This window comes from Thalia democratica, chromosome 1 (genome assembly GCF_965202585.1).
Source record: "Thalia democratica chromosome 1, ktThaDemo2.hap1.1, whole genome shotgun sequence".
NCBI classification, from domain to species: domain Eukaryota; kingdom Metazoa; phylum Chordata; class Thaliacea; order Salpida; family Salpidae; genus Thalia; species Thalia democratica.
The window spans coordinates 77919425-77939156 of NC_139165.1; the positions used below are offsets into that span (position 1 = coordinate 77919425).

At 26.3% G+C, this 19732-nt stretch overlaps 1 long non-coding RNA gene across 1 annotated transcript; it reads left to right on the forward strand.

Annotated features, from left to right (window-relative positions):
- The first annotated feature begins 1398 nt into the window (after nt 1–1398).
- LOC145848517 (uncharacterized) lies at nt 1399–17784 on the forward strand. The gene is made up of 5 exons (XR_014372006.1): nt 1399–1436; nt 9029–9185; nt 14116–14241; nt 14525–14591; nt 17703–17784. It is a non-coding gene; the product is annotated as an uncharacterized LOC145848517 (long non-coding RNA).
- The last annotated feature ends 1948 nt before the right edge of the window (nt 17785–19732 follow it).

Genomic DNA, 19732 nt, shown 5'->3' on the forward strand with positions numbered 1-19732 from the left:
AGAGATTGTGACCTTTTCAAGCAAAAATAAAATATGAAACTGCATATAACAATGTTAGTTAATTATACTGTTGTTTAAAAACTTATTCATGCGTGAAGAATATAAACAAAAACAAAAAAGGCAAATAACTATAGAACAAAATGGTTATAAAATATTAAATGTTAAAACTTTACTGAGATTAACAAAAAAATCTTTAAACTATCCCAAGTTTTTTATCAAAAACTAAAATGGCCTAACTTATGCTAAGTTTAAAAAAAGACTAGCCTGCGTTATCTTAAGGTTTTCAAAAATTTCAAACTATACTGAATTATCCTGATTGTACAGAGTATCTTGAGTGTAGAAACCCTGAATGAAACAAAAAAGTGGTAGTATTTAGAATTTATTATTTAAATTAGTCACTATCACATAGTTACCAATTTTTGAGGCAAGCGTAAGCCTGAGTGACTAATGACTAGACTTAGTTACAAAAATTCATCTAGCCTAAATTGGTCGTTTTTTAACAACAACGAATTGGTGAATAAAAAAAGTAAAATAAGATAGAAAGGCTGAATTTGTCTTTAATGTAGAACGAAATTACAGAAAACTTCAATTTAGTTTCTGCACAAACTGAGAAATTCGTCTAATTCAAAATAAGTTTTGTGCACCCCAAAATAAATTTCATGTACACTTTGACAACCACTGTTTTATACTGATAGAGTAGTAGAATTTGAAAAAGCTGTTTTTTTTTTAAATACTGAATGCAAAATTTTTATTAGAAATCTTTAAAAGAAATTACAACTCAAATGATGACTAAATTGCAGGGAATCTCTCTGAATGAGGATTTTGCTTGTTTAATAGAGTAATATTAAAACTTTTATTTAAAAAAAAAAATGTTCATAAATGTCCCGCTAATTATAGGTTTGAAAAGGTCAGGGCAATTCTCATTTTGACTTGGATCTCTAAGACCCACATATGTTGTATAGACTCCAACAGTGTTAGAAAATTGCGCCAGGAGGGTCAAGGAGATCTTGCAGGGAGGAACTGGTTGTTTGTGAGGTGTTTATTTGAAAAATATAAACTAACGTTTAACGAAATCAAATCAAGTTTTGATGTATAAAGATTCATAAAATTAGATGATTAAAATTTATTAATGAAGTTTTACACTTGAATTTAAGCTTATAAACTGAAAAAAAATTCAACTTGTTTTTAAGTATAAATATTTTTAAAGTTTGTTTGAACGAATGATTATTTATAATCACGAAATCTCTTAATAAAATAATGATGAGCTTTGTCTAATAAAAACTATTTAATGTAAAAATGTATAATTTTTTTGAAAAACTAATGAATTAAAACTTTAAATCAGAGCATATAAGTTCACTCCAAAATATCATCTTGGGTATAGGAGAGGAAAAATTGAGAAGCAGTTGATCTGACATTTCCTCTCACAACCTTTCCAGGTATAAATTTGTTATCTTGTATAAAATTTATCTAAATTGTGTAACTGATAAAATGTTTTTTATTAATAATTGTCGTTTAGTTGAAGTCTCTAAAAGTCTATATTTCTTTCTAAAATTTTGATTAAAATACGATTAGTTTCAGTTTGCGCTTGAAAGAAATTTCATACTTTATTTAAACAAACAATTAAGTTTTTTTTTATTTATTTAGTATTGCAAAAAAGTAAAACAAATAACTTAAACAGTGTTTTTAACTTTGTTACATTATTTTGATAGTAATTTTTTTAAACATTTTATCCAGGTTCTCAAAAAACCTAGAATTCTAGAAAAACCTTGATTTTTAAATTATTTTTATATGTTATGTAACAAAATTTCTATTAGATACGAAAAACTATCTAAAAAAAAATTCTATAATTTAAAAAATAGTTCAATAAAAACATATTTAAAGTAGGTTTACATTATCTATTTAATGTTTTTATACTTTTTAAAACATTTTTTTTTAACCTTAAATTAACTTTTATACTTGAAATCAACCAAAAAACTTGTTTTTTTAAACCTGGAAGAAATTTCCAAAAAAACCTTGGTAATCCTGATTATGTTTTTTTAGTTATACTCAATAGAACTTAAAGCAGCTAAAAAAAACTAAATTATAAATTATGCATAAAATTTCTAAGTTTTAATAAAAAACGATCTGATATAATAAAAGTTTATACGTTCAATTATTAGTTGTACATTTAACATTAAATTTTAAGCAAAAAACCTGGTTTAAGGGTAAAAATAATTATTTCTTTTTGGAAAAATATAAGTTTGAACAAAATCATAAAAAAATCCCAAAATAAAGAACTTATTGAAAATTCTGGAATAATCTGTGGGCCAAGTTTGATCCACTTTTTTTTCATACCAAAACTGTCATTAGCATCTAAAAAAAACCTTAAAGTATTAACTATAAGCTATTTTTAATTGAATGAATAACTTTAATATTTTTTAGATATAAGTTTCCGTTTCTAACATATAGACCACAATTTTATATTGTCAACTTTATCATAAACTTGTAATAAATTTATAGTTTATTGATTACAAAAAATACGCTCAAAATACTTGGTTCTAGGACCTGGTTTAACAAAAAACTTTTCGGTTTTAGAGTTGCACATCATGGATACCTTTTATATTTTATAATTTTTTATGGTTTTTTTTTCTTTAATAAAATTTTTATTTTTAACTCATTTAAAATTCTTTTAGACAGAATTTTCTCACTATTGCAAGGAACATTTCTTGAAAGTTTAAGGTAGTTTTCTCAGAAAACGTAGGAGAAGATAGATTTTTAGTGAAATAGTCTTTTATTACAGTTTTAGTTTGAGCTCCCAAAAGGAACCTATTGTTGCTTCCGACTTTGACCTGCTCTTTCTCAAAAATTATTTAGAATTTTTAAAACCTGCAAAAAGCATCTTGTAACTTAGTTAAAACTCAATAATATAATATCAAATTGTGAAAAAAGTGACTTACCCCCCATTTAAAAGTGACAATGCCAGAAAAAAAGAACGTTGTTCTTATTCTTTTGATGTCATTTTTTTAGTTACTAGAGCTTTGCCGTGTAGCATGCAGTGAAGAAACTGACAATAAAGATTATTTTTTATGTAATCAATTAATCTTTTGTGTTTTCCAATCATTCTAGTTACAGCAACACTGTTTTTATTCTAGTTTTACTGCCCTGAAAAAATTGTCCAACTTTGTGAATAGTCTTACTCCAGTTATTTGTATACCTACAAGCTCACAAAAAAAGCATTTGTTTTATATTTTTGCTGGTGCTTGTATCTAGAAATCTGCACCAGACACTTCAACTCTCTTATCTAACACTCAAATGAGTTGTGTCTTTTTGATTAGCTGCATTAGTTCATAAAATCTTCTACGATTTTAAAGGAAATCAGTTTTATACCATAAGCATCAGTTAAAGGTTTTAAAATCTTCATTAAGAAATGTGTTACATCTATTGAATACAATGCTGCAGGACAACTTTCAGCAAAATTTTTTAAAGTTTTTCAAAACAAATTCCAGGTTTAAGGTTGTTTTTTATAGTAGTCTTTAAAGAACTGTTTAGATTTGTTCATTTGCCCATTATGTTGTTTATCCAAGTGATTCTGAAGCTTACTAGGGACCCAGCCTTGATTGCTGTACGTTAATTTACAAAACATACACGGGGAGTCTTCTTTATCTGGCAAACTTGATTTATTGATAGGTAAAAAAAAACATATGCTAGGTATTTATCATTTTATTTTTTGGGAGTTGATTTTTTGGTGTATTTGTGATTGGACAATGCTACTTAATAAAATTAAACCTATGTCAATAAATGAAATCTAAATTTTTTATATACATATAAACTATTTTAAGAACTCACTTAAAGTATTAATATTTTTGCAATACTGTTAACTAACATTTTTTCAAATAAGAGAAATTATAAATTATTATGATAAGTTTTAATATCATTTATAGTCATTTTGGTAAAAAACAAAAATTAATAAAAACTTTAATACAAATTTACTCAAATTAAAAAAAAAAAAAGTTTGAAATACACCTCATTTAAAATCTGTGAATAAAGTATAGAATGAAACCTTCAAGTAAAAACTTTATTATTTGGCTAATAACTCTTTTTTTTCTGTCGATTTGAAAACATATACCGTTCATCTTCTGATAAACAAACATACAAGTAATTTAAAACTGTCTTTGTAGTTAAAAACAATGTTTATACTTAGTATACTGAGTAATTTTTTTACTACTGTTTAAATAACATTAAGGGCAAAGAAGAGGTCCACCTTGATTTTTAAAAGTTGATCTTATTTTGTAGAGTTTTATGGGAGCTATCAGATAATTTAAACTTTTGAACAAACTCAAAGTAATTTTTGAGATTATAGTCGGTGACCTCAATAGGTTCAAAATGAAGGAGAATATAGATTTTTTGTAATTTTTTAATTTTCAAGAATATTAACCTTTAAAAATTTGCCGTACTTACGTTTATATTGGAAACTTTTTTTGAAAATTACAATATCTAAAAAGTTAAATAAAATATTTTTATTCTATAAAAGCTCCCTTGTAGTTTGTACCTTAAACTTTCATATAAAATCAAATGTTATTTTTAGTAAAAAAAAAATGTTGACCTCCCCCCCCCCCCTATGCCCTTAATAGTCTTTCGTCTATAATTAAAAGTACAAAATACTTTGAAACAACACTTAATTTTGAAAAGTATAATAACTTATTATTAAAACAACGTATTGTTTATGATTAAAATAAAAACTTAATAAGTTGAAAAAAAAGATACAACTTCATTATAAAAACATATTCTTAAAAAAGATATAACTTCATTATAAAACTCTTTCCCTTTATTCAAAAACTTGTATTTCATGCATTTTCATTTATGTATAAAATATTTAAGCTTATAGAAAATTTCTAAACTAACCTGTGTTTCTTAAAAAATCTTTACTAGTTGGGTTTTTCAAAAATTTCAAAAAAACACAAAACTAGCTAAAGTTAACCAAATTAAAAAAAAACAAGTCTAATTATGTGTCAACCCTGAACAATACTAAAACCTATTATTAAAAAGGCTTACACTCAGTAGAGAGACTCAGCAAAAAAATCTTTCTGAGTGAGTAAGTAGAAGTTTAAATCATCCTGAAAATATTTTCTAATGCAAAAACAAAACACTTAAAATTACATTGTCAACAAAATATCTACATATAGAAAAATTTTTGTAAAATCATAATGACTTGACATTCAGAGTAAAACTCATGCTTTTTGAAAAAAAATAAAGTCATAAAAACTCGCCTGAAATTTGAGAAAAATTACGAAACTAGCCTGAGTTTTGTTTTCTGATTTTTGCGTGTCCTATTTCAAGGAGGTTTAAAATTATATAAAAATAGAGTTTTAGTTATATTTTCTTTAGAAAAAAATTGAATTCAAACAATAAATAAGTAACTATATCATAACTGTATCATAACTTTATTATATAACTCTTTCCCCTTAAGTTATTCAAAAACTTGTATTTCATGAATTATCAGTTATGTATAAAATACTTAAGCTTGAGGAAAATTTTTTAACTAACCTGCGTTTTTTTTAAGTCCTTACTAGTCTGGTTTAAAAAAAAGGCTCAAAAAATTTAAAACTAGCCAAAGTTAACCTATTTAAAAAAGAAATAAATCTAACTGTGTTTTAAACCTGAACAATACTAAAACTTTCATTAACAAGGCTAACGTCCAGTAGAGTAAAGCAAAAAATTCTTTCTCGGTGACCAAGTAAAAGTATGAAACACCTTGAAAATATTTTTAAATAAAAAACAAAAAACTTAAAGTGATATGGTCAACAAAACATCTACATATAGAAGAATATCTGTAACAACGTAATAAGAGTAAAACTCATACTTTTTGAAAAATATGAAATCATAAAAACTAGCCTGAAATTTGAGAAAAATTACCAAGCTAGCCTGAATTTGCAAGAGGTTTAAAATAAACTTAAGTTAGCCAAAGTTTTTTAATATAGTTCTTTCTAATTTTTAGCATTTTCTTTTTCGAGGACATTAAAAATAATTTAAAAACAGAATTTAATTATATTTTATTTAGAAAAAAGTTGAAGTCAAAAAATAAATAAGTATGTTAAATTTGGAACTATTTAAATTTAAAAATGTTACTGTGTTACAGAAAAGATTTGAAAATTCAAAATACATTTTGCAATTGACAACAATTACTTAACTTTACATTTAGCTATAAAATTATAGAATTTAACCACAGTTGTTACTTAAAATATTTTCAATTTATGATAATAAATATGAATAAAAGTTTATGTAGTATGTGGGGTAAGTATTATTTAAATTTTCAGAAAAAAAAAGTTGTTGAGGGTTGCCACTGTTTTAAGTCAAAAAACTATTCCAAGTGACCCTTAACTCTCCTGAGTCATTCTGAAAATCCTTAGAAATATAAAATTTTATCAAATTTTCAAAATCTATAAAATCAAGTTTTTGAGCTAAGTTGGTTATAAAATATCAACATGTTGATGCAGGAATAACTGAATCTCCTTTAATATTTAGAATTAAAAAATTTTACCAAAATCTTCAAAAAATCTTTAAACTATTCCAAGTTTTTTATCAAAAACTAAGCTTGTCTTAGTCAACCTGAGTTTAAAAAAGACTAGCCTGAGCTATCCTGAGGTTTCCAAAAGTTTCAAATGGTTATCCTGAGCGTACAGAGTATCTTGAGTGTGTGGAAACCCTCAATAAAGCAAAAAAGTGGTAGTTTTACAATTTATTGTTTAAGGGCATAGGGGGTCCAATATTTTTTTTTACTAAAAATAACATTGGATCTTATATGAAAGCTATAAGTACAAACTACAAGCCAGTTTTTATAGAATAAAAAGATATTATTTAAATTATGAGATATTGTAATTTTTATAAAAATTTTCTGATACAAATGTATGGACCGCAAATTTTTCAGGGTCAATTTTCTTTGAAATTTAAAAGATCACAAAAAATATATCTTCTCCTTCATTTTTCGAGATAAAGACCTCAAACTTTCAGGAAATATTCCTTTTATAGTTTAAAAGACTTTGAATGTTGGAATTTCAAAAATGTTATAAAAATAAAAAATTTAGATAAAAAAACAAAAAAACTTTTAAGTAGTTTTTTTTTGATAAAAATTTTATTTACAAAATTTTAAAAATTCCTCCATTCAATCTTTTTAAAATTTAATAATACACTTTCTGTGAAAATTTGAAGAAGATTGCTTAAAAACAAAAGGAGGAGATAGATTTTTAGTGAAATGGTCTTTTTTCGCGTTTTTAGTTTGCACCTTCCATTAGGAACCTATTGAGGTCACCAACTTTGGTCGCTCATATCTCAAAAACTACTATGAATTTTTTCAAGCGGTTAAAAATGTCTGATAGCTCAGATAAAACTATATAAAATAAGATCAACTTGTAAAAATCAAGGTTGACCCCCCTATGCCCTTAAATTAGACACTATTACATAGTTACCACTCTTTGAGGCAAATTTAAGCCTGAGTGACTAATGACTAGACTTATTTACAAGTATTAAGCTAGCCTTAATTAAAAAATAATGAAAAATTCTTCAACATGTGCAAAAAACTAAAAAAAAATCAAATGCTTAGATTCCTGGAAAAAACCAAAATAATAACAATATTAATTAATAAAAACCAAATAAAAAATTTACAGTAAAAAAATTATTGAATATTTAAAAAAGATATCCAAGTAAGCCTAATTTCTACAAGTTTGTTAAAACTAGCCTCAGTCATGCTGAGTTTTTGTAAAATATTAAAACTTGCCTTAGTTGGTAGAAGTTTTCATAAATAACTAGTCTGACTTATCCTGAAAGATAAAAGTGTGTGACAACCCTGATATTATTGTTACCATATATATTTAAATTTGTTGGATGTAAATTAAAAACACCTAATAGTTAATTCTTTGTTTTTTGCTATGCATCATCAGCTCTAGAATATCCAGTGTAAGTTTCAAAACTACCATTAAAAACACCTATGACTTTTTTTTTTTAGTTTTTGCCCATCATCAACTCAAGAATATCTAGTGTAAGTTTCAAATTAAGACTTCATGGCCCCATAGCTTTAACTTGTTCTAAAAAAATATGTATGGTAAACGAAATTCCTAAACTGCTAAACAATATTTAAACAATTTGTACTAAAGTACAAATAAAATTTAGAAAACTCAAAAATAATATTGGTTTTATAATAATAAAATTATCACAAAAATTTCAATCACCAAGCAAAAAACGTAACTTCTAGAGATTTGTAGGGGTTTCTACATATTTTTTAATTTTTTCTAGGTTTTTACCGTAACCGTTCTAGAGATTTTTTAGAATATTGCAAATTTCTAGGGAAATAGGAACCATGTAGTTAAGGCTTTTTGATAAATAATAAATTACTGTACTAGTTAGTTAATTCAATTGATATTTTAAAATTCTCTATATTCACCTAATCAAATCAATTAAATTTTATTAATGGTAGTTTTTTAAGTAATCTTGTTGAAGGAGGCCATAAATTTTTAAGTTTCATTAAAAGGTCTTTTCAATAAAAAGTTTGGGAGACCCTGGTCTATAGCATAAAGTTTTTATTATATGCTATAAGCTATATAAAATAGACATAAAAACTGTGAAACATCAAACTCTATTCTATAACAAATGTAAACTTGATAACTTTGATGATAAAAGTATCGTAATATTAACATTAAATTGATATTAAAATTAAGTTCAAGAAGAGTATGAACAGTAGCTTAGTATAGTCTTTATCTAACACTATCAAGCAATATATTTTTGATAATTTCCCTATAAGTTTGCTATATTTTATGGATTTCCCTTTAAGTTTTTTTTGAACTTTTAGTGGAAACCCTGTATATATTCATATGTCAATATGTATTTTGTTTTAAAGAAATGTAGTAATTTATATAGAAATAATTATTAACATGTTAAACACTCAAACTTAAACAATCAACAATGACATAATTTTCTTTAATAATCTTAAGTTTCCACAACACTCCACTTAAAAACCATCTCATTTCAACTACAAATATTTTTACCCAACAGTTTGCAGCCAACAGGTGGTGCTCAAGAGACCCTTAAAACAGGAACTAAAGATGCAAACTTGCTTGCTCCTTTTGTGCCAATGACGGTAATATCGATTTGTTGAATGTGCTGGTGACCGTCTTCATCCAACAATGGAGCTGGGGTTGGAGAAATAACTTTTAAAGGTAATGATTTGTACCTTTTGACGGTGAATTCTCAAGCAATCTCATTGAACGACTCACCAAAGTTTGGTGTAAGTCTTATTATAAAAGCTAATCAGCCATTTTATTATCTGTTAAAAAAACGAGGTCTGTTCTATTTAAAAAAGGGTTTATGATAAAACTTTATGCAAAATGGGTTAAATTGTTCTTATTCTTACATCTACTAATAAGCTCAACTGTTCTTGCACTTTTTATTTGTGCATTGTTGTACAATTTAGATTAAATATCAAACTGTTAAAATGCGTAATGTAGGATTATTTCCTTATAATTGAAAGTTTATTAAAGTCTAATTTATCTGTAATTATCAAATTATTCATTACTAAACATTTAAATCACAACGCAGATCGCACAAATAAATTATTGTCGCATGAAAAGTATTTTAAAGCTTGCCGCTTAAAAAAGTTCTGCAATTTTTTATGCGACATATCGACATTTAAGATTTAGTTTGTTTTTGCATCAGTATTTTAATTTTTAATTGAAAGTGAAATAAGTGTTTTTTTATATAACTTTTATCTTTTTCATACTATACAGTTTTTCAAAAGAAAATAGTTTATGTTTTAGACTTTATTTTTAATATTATATTTGTTTATCTTAAACTACAGTATTAGCATTTTTTCATGCACTAAGACTAAATAGCTTAAAATTACTTATTGGTACTGTAATGTTTAATTTTTTTGGCATTATAAGTTTTATTTATTTTAAGTTTAAATGTTTTGTATTATTTCTTATACTCAAAGAAAGTTAAAGTTTAAAAGTTAGGTAAGATTCTTATGTAAGTTAGTGATGTTTTAACTGAAATATTCAAAAAGTTAACTTTATAGTTTTTCATTAAGTTATATAAATTCAAAATTTCCAGTTTTTGTCATATGTGCTAAAACTTTTTTTAATTAAAACCTTAAGTTTACTAAGCCAAAAAATGTTTATTTACTAAGATAACAATTATTTACTTTCTTATAAAAAAGTAAAAGTAGTTTTTTTTTAAATACCATTCACGACTTAGTATTACTATATTTTCCATTTTAAAATTTTATAATCCTGAAGTTTTACGGATCTAATTTTGATTCTTTTTCAAAAGTTAAGTGAAGTGTAAAACAGTCTTGAAGATTGTAGAAATAATTAAAATGATTATGCATCATTATAAAAGAATGCTTTTCAAACTAAAGTTAATAACAAAAACTGAGTACAGTGCTTCCTCGCTAATCCGGCCAAGTTGGGCAAGATTTTTTTGAAAATACGGCCGGATTTGCCTTTGGCCGGATAAGAACAAAATATTGCTTTTTTTACAAATTATCTACCTTAGTTATATTATGAATGTATTTAACAAAACGTACTATAAATTTTCTGTTAATTTAATTTATTTTACTTTATTCAAAGAAAAAAGAATTAAAACAGACAAAACTAAACGAAACAAAATCTTATAAGTTCAAAATTAATGGAAAAAAACTACACTGTTAACACTTTAACTAAATTAAGATTTTTTTTGAAAAAAGAAAGAATGGAATATTGTTTTACAGTGCTTTCTCATTTCTTAGCAGAAAAGTAACGAAATTGGATGAGTTTTGACACATCTTCAGGGTAGGCTTCTGGTTGGCAACGATAGTAAGCTAAGTAATCGTCCATTTTCTGCATGGCTTCAGCATAAGAAAATGGACACTTAGAAGGCTGGGAAACACCAATTTCATCTTCAACAACTTCAACAGCCTCTTTTTCGTTATCCCCAGTAACCAGTTCAACAATTCCTTGCTCGTCCATATGCTCATATCCAGGACCATCGCAACTCATCCATCTTTGAATATCATCTTCTGTAAATGTGATATTTAATCTCGCAAATTGCTGTACAAACTCGTTGTCTTGAGTTTTTTCTGAAGGGTCTATGTTTTGCATGGAAGAGCTTTGCTGTAATGGCATTAATTTCTTCCATGAGTTTCTTATGGAAGAAGGCTTTACCATACCCCAAGCAGATGAAACGGTGTCGACAACTTTTGTCATGTCGGTTCTTTTTAAAAAATTTTTAATTTTAAAAGTTGATTGCGATATAAGATGTCTAAGAATCGACTTTCTATAAACCCTTTTTATGGACTCGAGTACACCTTGATCCATTGGTTGTACGAGTGAAGTAACGTTTGGAGGCAGAAACTTTGCAGTGATTTTTCCATCAGCTGATACAAGTTCGTCCTCACTAGGATGAGCAGAACAATTGTCAAGGAACAAAATTGCCTTTTTTTCTTGCCCAAGTTCACTTAGTCTTTGTTTTGTTTCGGGAACAAAACAGTTAAAAAACCAATCGCGAAAAATGTCACGATCGACCAAAGCAATTTTTTGACTACGATAGACAACTGGCAGCGCTTCCTTGTTGAGGTTACGGAAACAACGCGGGTTTTTAGCCTTTCCAAATAACAATAAAGGTAGCTTTATTGTGCCACTTGCATTAGCACATGCGTTTATTGTTACCCTGTCCTTTGCTTTCTTCGTTCCATCTGGCCGGTCGTTAACTGAAGCTAATGTATGACCAGGCAACATTCTGAAGTATAACCCAGTCTCATCGCAGTTAAAAATTTGGTGTTCAGTTTAGCCCTCAGTTATGACAGAAAACTCATTTATGAATTTATTAGCAGCTGTACTATCTCCACTAAATATTTCGCCACATATTTTAATATTACGCAAGCCAAATCTTCTGCAAAACCTCCATTGAAACCCCGTACTTGCTTAAAAGGGCCTTGAGTGTTCACCGTAAATTAAACGATGGAACTCGGAGGCTTTTTCTAATAGTATTGGGCCAGTTATTGGACAACCCTTTTCACGTTCCTGACGAAACCAAATGTAAAGGGTGCTGTCTAGCTTGTCAAAGACGCTTCCCTCTACTTTTTTGCCGTTTTAGCAGCTCCAATTAGTCCTAGCTCCTCTTTTTCAGCTTTAAACTTTTTGAACTTTTCTTCGCCTCTCAAAATGTTATTTAAAGTTGACTTACCAATGTTAAACTGACTCATTATAACAGCTTTAGGCACATTATTGTTTGCCATTTCGCAAACTTTTAACTTGTTTTCGATTGTTAGTTGAACGCGTTTTCGTTTCTTTGCTGTCTTATCTATTTTTTAACCATATATGTTGATTGTAGTATATTAAAGTGTAACTTGCTTAGCAAAGACAGAAAAATTGCAAATGAATAATAAACAAGTTTGTTAAAACTGAGCGGGAAAAGTATGAAAAAAAACTTAAGATTATATAAATGATACTTTATTATGACGTAAAAATATATTGCTTGCATACTTATAAAACGTAAATTGAATACTTTTTCGAAGTAAAATGAAATTAAACGCTAAAGTAAATAAATCGACTTCTCGACTAAAACCGGCCGGATTAGCGAGGAACCGGATTAGCGAGGAAGCACTGTATATATTTTAGTAGTAAGGCTATATTTTTTTTTAGATACTTGCGTGTTTAGTTATGGTTTTTTTTTTTTTTTTCGATGGACATCGATTCCATTCTATAAAGCTCACCTAGAGCACACCTTTTACAAACTTGGAAATTGCTGTTGATATTAGAGTTTTTGGCGTTGTATACAATATGAACCGCACAATTCCTATTCGATCAAATAGAAGAAGCGCTTACCGACCAAGGGTAAGGGTTAGGGTTAATAGTGATAGGAAGTGATAGTAAAAATATATAAATAAAATATTTTAGTTGGAGTTGTACGCCGATGGGAATTGTGGGTAAACCATTTACAATGATGCAAATGGATAGCAATGTCAAAAATAGCACTGGGTTTGTCGTGTCATTTGTGGTCATTAACTTTTCTAAACTTTGTTGCGCGATGTCTCCCCATATAGGAGATGCTTTAGTCAAAACTCTAATATCAATAACAACTTCAAATTCCTTAAGAGGTGTTTTCAAGGTGAGTTTTATAGAATGGAATCAATGCTCATTGAAAAAGAAAAAAATTAAACTAGATACGCAAGCATCTAAAATGGAAAGATAGGTCTACTAACAGTATATTAATTAACTTTTGCTATTAATTTTAGTTTTAATAGCCTGTATTATTATAGATTAGTTTAATATTTCATATTTATTTTGAAATGTTTTTTTTTTAAGAAATTTCAAAACTGTTTTACATGTCATTTTACACTTGAAAAAGAATCAGAGATAGATTCAAAAAGCTTAAAGTTTTAAAATAAACTATATAAAAAATACAGTCATACTAAGTTTTGATTGGTTTCTATTTACAAAAAAAATCATTTGCGAAATACAGTTTTTTTCTTACTTTTAAGCTTTTAGCGTTGCAGAAAACAAAAATTTTAATAATATTTATATTTTAGGCAAATAATTTTATACTTATTTCCATACCTTATAGCTTTGTAAAAAAGTAGTTGAAGAAAAATTAATAGTACAAAATCATCAGAACAACATTCTTTTAAAGATGTTTTTTATAATATTTATGTTTTCCTTTTTTTATTTTTTGTTCTTTTTTAGTCTTTTTTTAACTTCCCTAAAATTTTAAAAACTATTGTTTTGTTTGTTTTGTAATTTTTAACAACTTTTGTTTAACTACTTTTTAAAACTTTCAATAATATCTAATATCGTTAAAGGTTACGTTTAAAATATATATTTTAGAATAAAAGTTTTTTTACACAAAAAACTGGATAAAACTATATAAATATAAAAAACACAAAGATTTCCATTTCTTTCCGTAGCAAAACTTTTTTTTTTCACTTTTTTATAAGTAATAACAATATATAAGTTTAAATTAATTTGCGTTTGAGAAACATTGGCTTGAGCCTCAAATTACAAATTGGCTAAGAAGCTAAAATTGTCGATTTATTCATTCATTAAAGTGTTTTATAGAAGTTAAAGCAAACAAAAATATAAAATAACTTTCAAAGTTTTTATTTCTGACCAGGGTATCTTCACACGGCTTATAGTTTGACAACAATGCCACCTTCTCTCAATGGACGCCACCTCCGTACTGTCCTCTGGAGTCCTCACCTAATAATGTTGACTTCGCCATAAAGTACAAGAAGATCTTGTAAGTATAAAACAAATGTTTATGAAGTGTTCATTTGAAAAATAAAAACTAAAGTTTAACAAAATCAAATCAAGTTTTAATGTATAAAGTTTCAAAAAATTATTAATTTGTTATACGTTTGACTTGAATTTAAGTTTCTTATTTTGAACAAATACTTTATGAAAAGCACTAAATCTTTTGATAAAAAATAATGATGAACTTTTTGACTAATAAAAACACTAACTGTATAAATATTTAAAAAAATTAACAGCTAAAACATCTAAGTCAAAACTTTAAATCACAGGAATCAAGTTCACTCCAAGATTCATCGCCATCTTGGGTTTGGGAGATCCAACGTTTTCTCTTTCCAGGTGTGAATTTATTATGTTGTAAAAATTTTATCTAACAATCTATCTATTATATCTAATGTTTACATATTAATTACTATTAGTTGTCCTTTTAACTATTTGAAGTCTCTAAGTTCTATGTTTCTTTCTAAAACTTAATTGAAATATGATTAACTATAATGATTTGAGTTACATTATGCACTTTAAAAATATTTTATTAATTTATTTTAATAAAACTATAAACTTTTTTAAAACAAAAAAAAAGCTTATTTAAAATAGTAAAGCTATCAGCCACAGAAAGTCTTTAAAATTTGTTTCATTTATTTGCTGGAGTTATTAGACAAATATACATTATTACTTTATTTAATTATACTCTAACTAAAGAACTACCTTGCAAATAAAGTTAGAGTAGCAAGAAAATATTTAAATATAAACTAAATTGAGTTTTAAAGATTTTTTATTAAACCTTATTGATATGATAAAAGTATATAGTTTAATTAAAAGCTATACATTTTACCTGGAATTAAGAAAGTAAGAAAAAAAAAATCTGAAATTATGTACTCATTGGAAAATTTTGAATGAAAATCATGGAAGCATCTAAAATATTGAAGAGTATCATCAATGATTGGTATCAAAATACAAAACTGCTGATGTAGTATACTAATGAGTAGCAAATATTAAAAAACATCTTAATAAATTATAATATAGAAATGTTTTTGTTAGCTTATATTTTTTGTTTTAATTTTTATTCGAAAGTTTATATTTATGTTTAGTTTAATTATATTCAATGTTAAGATTTGATCATTACTTATACAAATAATTAGAAAAACATGTATCAATATGTATTTAAGAAAAAGGTGTTAGTATTTCTGTGATTGTTAAAAACCAAATAGAAATATTCAATCCAATTTCAAATTATTATGATGCTTTTAAACTTAAGGATAACTTAAGCTAGTTTAAAATTTTAACAAAACTCAAGCTGACTTAGGCTAGTTTGGATATTTTTCCTAAAATTCAAGCCCGTTTATTATTACATTTAATTATCTTTACTATTAAAGTTTTCTTTTTTTAACTCCTTCTGTCAACATTTTGTGTTATTTTAGGTATAAACCCTGATTAACAGTTTTTTTTCAGTGTCTGGAACTTTAGGTTTGTTTCATCATTAAACTCCAGGTGAATCACGCTAGCTTGGTGTAACTCAGGCTAGCTTTGAGTGGTAACCCTAATAATATTTATCTTCTGTTTATTTTGTGCAGCATATATCATTTGTAATAAGTTTAACATGTAAAAAGAAAGTTGTCACCATTTAAGGTTCCTAGTGGTATGTTAACTAAATATTTAAATAAAGAATAAGTTTGCTTTTTTAATTGTTTTACTGTTAACGTTGAACAGCTGAAAGTATTGCCAGCCCATCGTCTTTGTATAACTTTACCCTAAAGGAACAAAAGACATTACTTATCCGTCTAAAACAATGTTGATTTAATTTTAGATTTAGCTTATACATAGTTCAATTTTATTAGCAGCGCCTTTCCTCTATTAATAATAAGTCCTTTTTCAATCTGTTCAATGGTTATTTATCTGGCCAGTCTATTATTAAAGCGCTTAGGGATTTAGGTTTTTATTTTTGTTGTTAGTCAATGCATTTAAATATTTGATGTTGGTCGTTCTACATCAAAGCGTATAGAAGTATAAGTTTGTTGTAGTTAAAAACTTTGTTTTTTATTTTAATATACAAACTTTATATTAAATTATGTTTTTATCTTTGTTTTAAACAAAATGAACTTTTTGTAGATTTTTTTTTTCGTTAAGTATCTTTGTGTTTAAGTGGCCTAGGTTTTGATTCCTAGGTCCATCATATGGACAATAAACTTGCAACAATAATAATAAATAAAAAGTCTGATAGCTTGCATAACTATTTAACTAGGTAAGACCTGTGTGCAACATCAATAATATATATTTTTTTTAATTTTTAACTTTGCTGTAGTTTTTTTATTTCTACGGTATTGACTTCAGATTTTTTTTTTGTTTTTAAAGGTAATGTTAGTGTAACTTCCAGCTAAGTTCACTGGTTTTATCACTAATTTTTCCTTGGTTGAGGAATAAAGATGAATCTTACTCATTTAGTTTTATGAAATTATACAAGAAAGTTTGAAAATTACTTTAGACCAGGACTCCCCAAAGTGAGCTATTTTAGAAGCTTAGGAGGCAATAAGACCATAGTTTGAAACTTGCACTAAATATTCACGTGGTAATGATGAAGAGTCAAAAAAAAAAACTGTCTCTTAATTCTAATGAACTTTTAGATTAAGACAAAGTTTTACATAAGCTGTGTTCAACTCTACCCAGATGCTAACTATAAAAATATATTTCAATTTTTGTATAAAATTAATCCAGATAGTTGAATAATTTTTAATTTATTTGAAAAAAATGTCAAACTTCACTTTTTTAGACTTAGATATTTTAGATTTAATAAATGTATGTTAACACTAATATACTGTTTGGATATTTTAACTTTTACAGTAAACATATCCTCTTAACAGGGTTGCCAAAAAACCTGGAATTTGAGAAATCTTTCAAAAAAAAAACCTGGAATTTTAAACAAAAATCACTAAAATACCTGGAATTTCAAACGATTTTTAGATGTTAAAAAGTAAAATTTTAATTTGACACGCATAATCTACCATGTAGTTAAAAAAATGTACATCATTAAAAAAAATATTTAAAACACATTTATAGTAGCTTTACACTAAGTATCTTTTCAATGTTTTTATACTACTTAGCACAGTTTTTAACCTTAAACTTAACTTTAAACTAAAAATAGACCCAAAAACGTGTATTTTTAAAAACCTGGAAAAAAATTTATCAAAATAATTAGGCAACCCTGTCTTAACTTTATTTTTTTTGATTTAAGTATAGTAGTGAAATAAAATATTTTAATTGTTGTACTTGTCTACTTTTGTATTATAACTATTTATTTTATATAGAAAAAAATGAGTTAAGTATAGTTCAAATAAATCATGTTTAGATCGAGTACACTTATAAAGTCCTTTACTTAAAAAAAATCAAATTTTCTTGTTATATAACTAGTTGTGTTTTTTATATTGAAAACTATAGAAACATAACACTAAATTTTAGGGACCATACACAACAGATTGCATCTTCGGTTTTCCTTTAGAACTAGCTGAACTGGTAAATGCTGATCACTGTGAAAATTCAAACAAAACTTTGTATTTTCCGAGTATATCAACTTTGTTTTAGTTTTTGATTTTAATTCGTTGTTTTTTTTTTACTTTGTATTATTTCATTTCATATTCTTTTTATTGAATAAGTTTGTATACTTTTTAGTAGTTTTCTTTAAACAAAAATATTTTTCAAAAAAACTGTGATTATTTGAATGAAAAAAGTTAACATTTAAATTAGCTTCTTTATACAACACAAATAAAAGATTTTTTATTTTAAAAAAATTATTTACTTATTGAGTTTAATCATAAAAAATATATTTATTCAAAAAAAACTTACGTTTAAAAATCGATATAAACGTAAACATTGAAGCTTAAACTTACATTTTCCTATCATGACAAAGTCTTAGTTTTAAGTTTACTTAAAATAAAAGATAAGAACTGTTTGTTATGCAATTGTTTCAATTAAGTTTTGTTTTCAAGAAATTTAATATTTTTTCAAAAAGCTACATATGTGTAAAGGCCCTATCAATATAAATAACTGATTCATAATAAAATAGATAAATACTGGTTTAGATAAGATAAAGTAAAATTTTTATATCTGTATATGTTAGAGAGTACACGAGTAAATAAAAAAAAACAATCAACGCATGTAGGTAATTTTCTTCTAAATAAAGCTTGTACATTTATTTATTTTTTTTTTACACTTACGTAAAAAAAATATTTCTAACAATGCTACAAGCTTTCAGTCGTATACCTTTTTGTTTTATACATTTTAAAGAATCATTTATTAGTTTATTGGGAACAAAACTGATTTTAAATCTTTCGAACTGTTCTATTTAGTATAAAGATGTTCTAAAATCTTTAACGATTTACTTAGTCTGAAGCGCTATGATAAAGTTTTCTAGCTAAATTAAGCATGTTAGTCTTTAAATTTATTATAAAGCACTAGTCAATTAATCTAAAACTTGGAGGTTAATTTTGTTGACCAGAGGTATATTTTAAGCAAAAAATTTACATGTTAATCAATACAAAAACTTGTAGTCTACATACTTGCAAATTACTAGAGTCAATTAAAGAAAGAAGTGAGAATTTTGGTAGTTACAACTTTTTTTACACAGTTCGTAATAAATTCCACCTGTTCTTGTTTTGAAGATACTTACTTTTTGTATACTTCTAGTCTATTGAACACGACAAAAACTCAAATGTTTCGGTGAAAGGAGCTGGTGATAAAAAGAGCATGTGATATTTAAAACGATGCAGTTGTTATCTGATCGAAATAATGTTGTATGATAACAATGACCTGTCCTGGTTAAAAAGGTATCCAAGTTGTGTGAGACTCGATAACCGAAAGGTTTTTCGTACCCCATGTACTCGGATAAAATATTTAGGCTTTCTTTTTTGTGTTTGATAAAGTATACTACATTTAATGAATCAAAATAAAGGGATTCTTTTGTTTACAATGTTTTCTCTACTGATTGTTTTTAGTATGACCTACAACTTTATAAAATCTATTATTACTTATATATTTTGTACGTAGAAAACTAAAAAATAAAATCAATTATTTTAATTTTTTTTTTTGGAAAATTTTAAAGACACAGGTAGTGGTAGGTTTAACTAATATTTATAATTTTTTTTAAACGGTATTAATAACTTATATTGTGAGTAAAACTTACTTATTATAGAAAGTTACTTAGGATGTAGGTTTTTGAAAAAATTAAATAGTTGTATGTTTTACTCTAGCGCAGGGTTTTCTAAAAGAGGTCATTATACTTACACTGTAGTTGATGAGAAATAGCAAAAAAAAAAGTGCCATAGGCGTTTTTAGTGGTAGTTTTTTGAGAAATCTTGTTTGAGGGGGCCTTAAAAAACGGTTTAGGAAACCCTGCTTCGAGTCTTAAACCAAGTTTCAAAGAGCCATACAGTGAATCAACTTACAATATTTATATATACCAAATTCAGAAACCAACAAAAATTAAAAGCTTT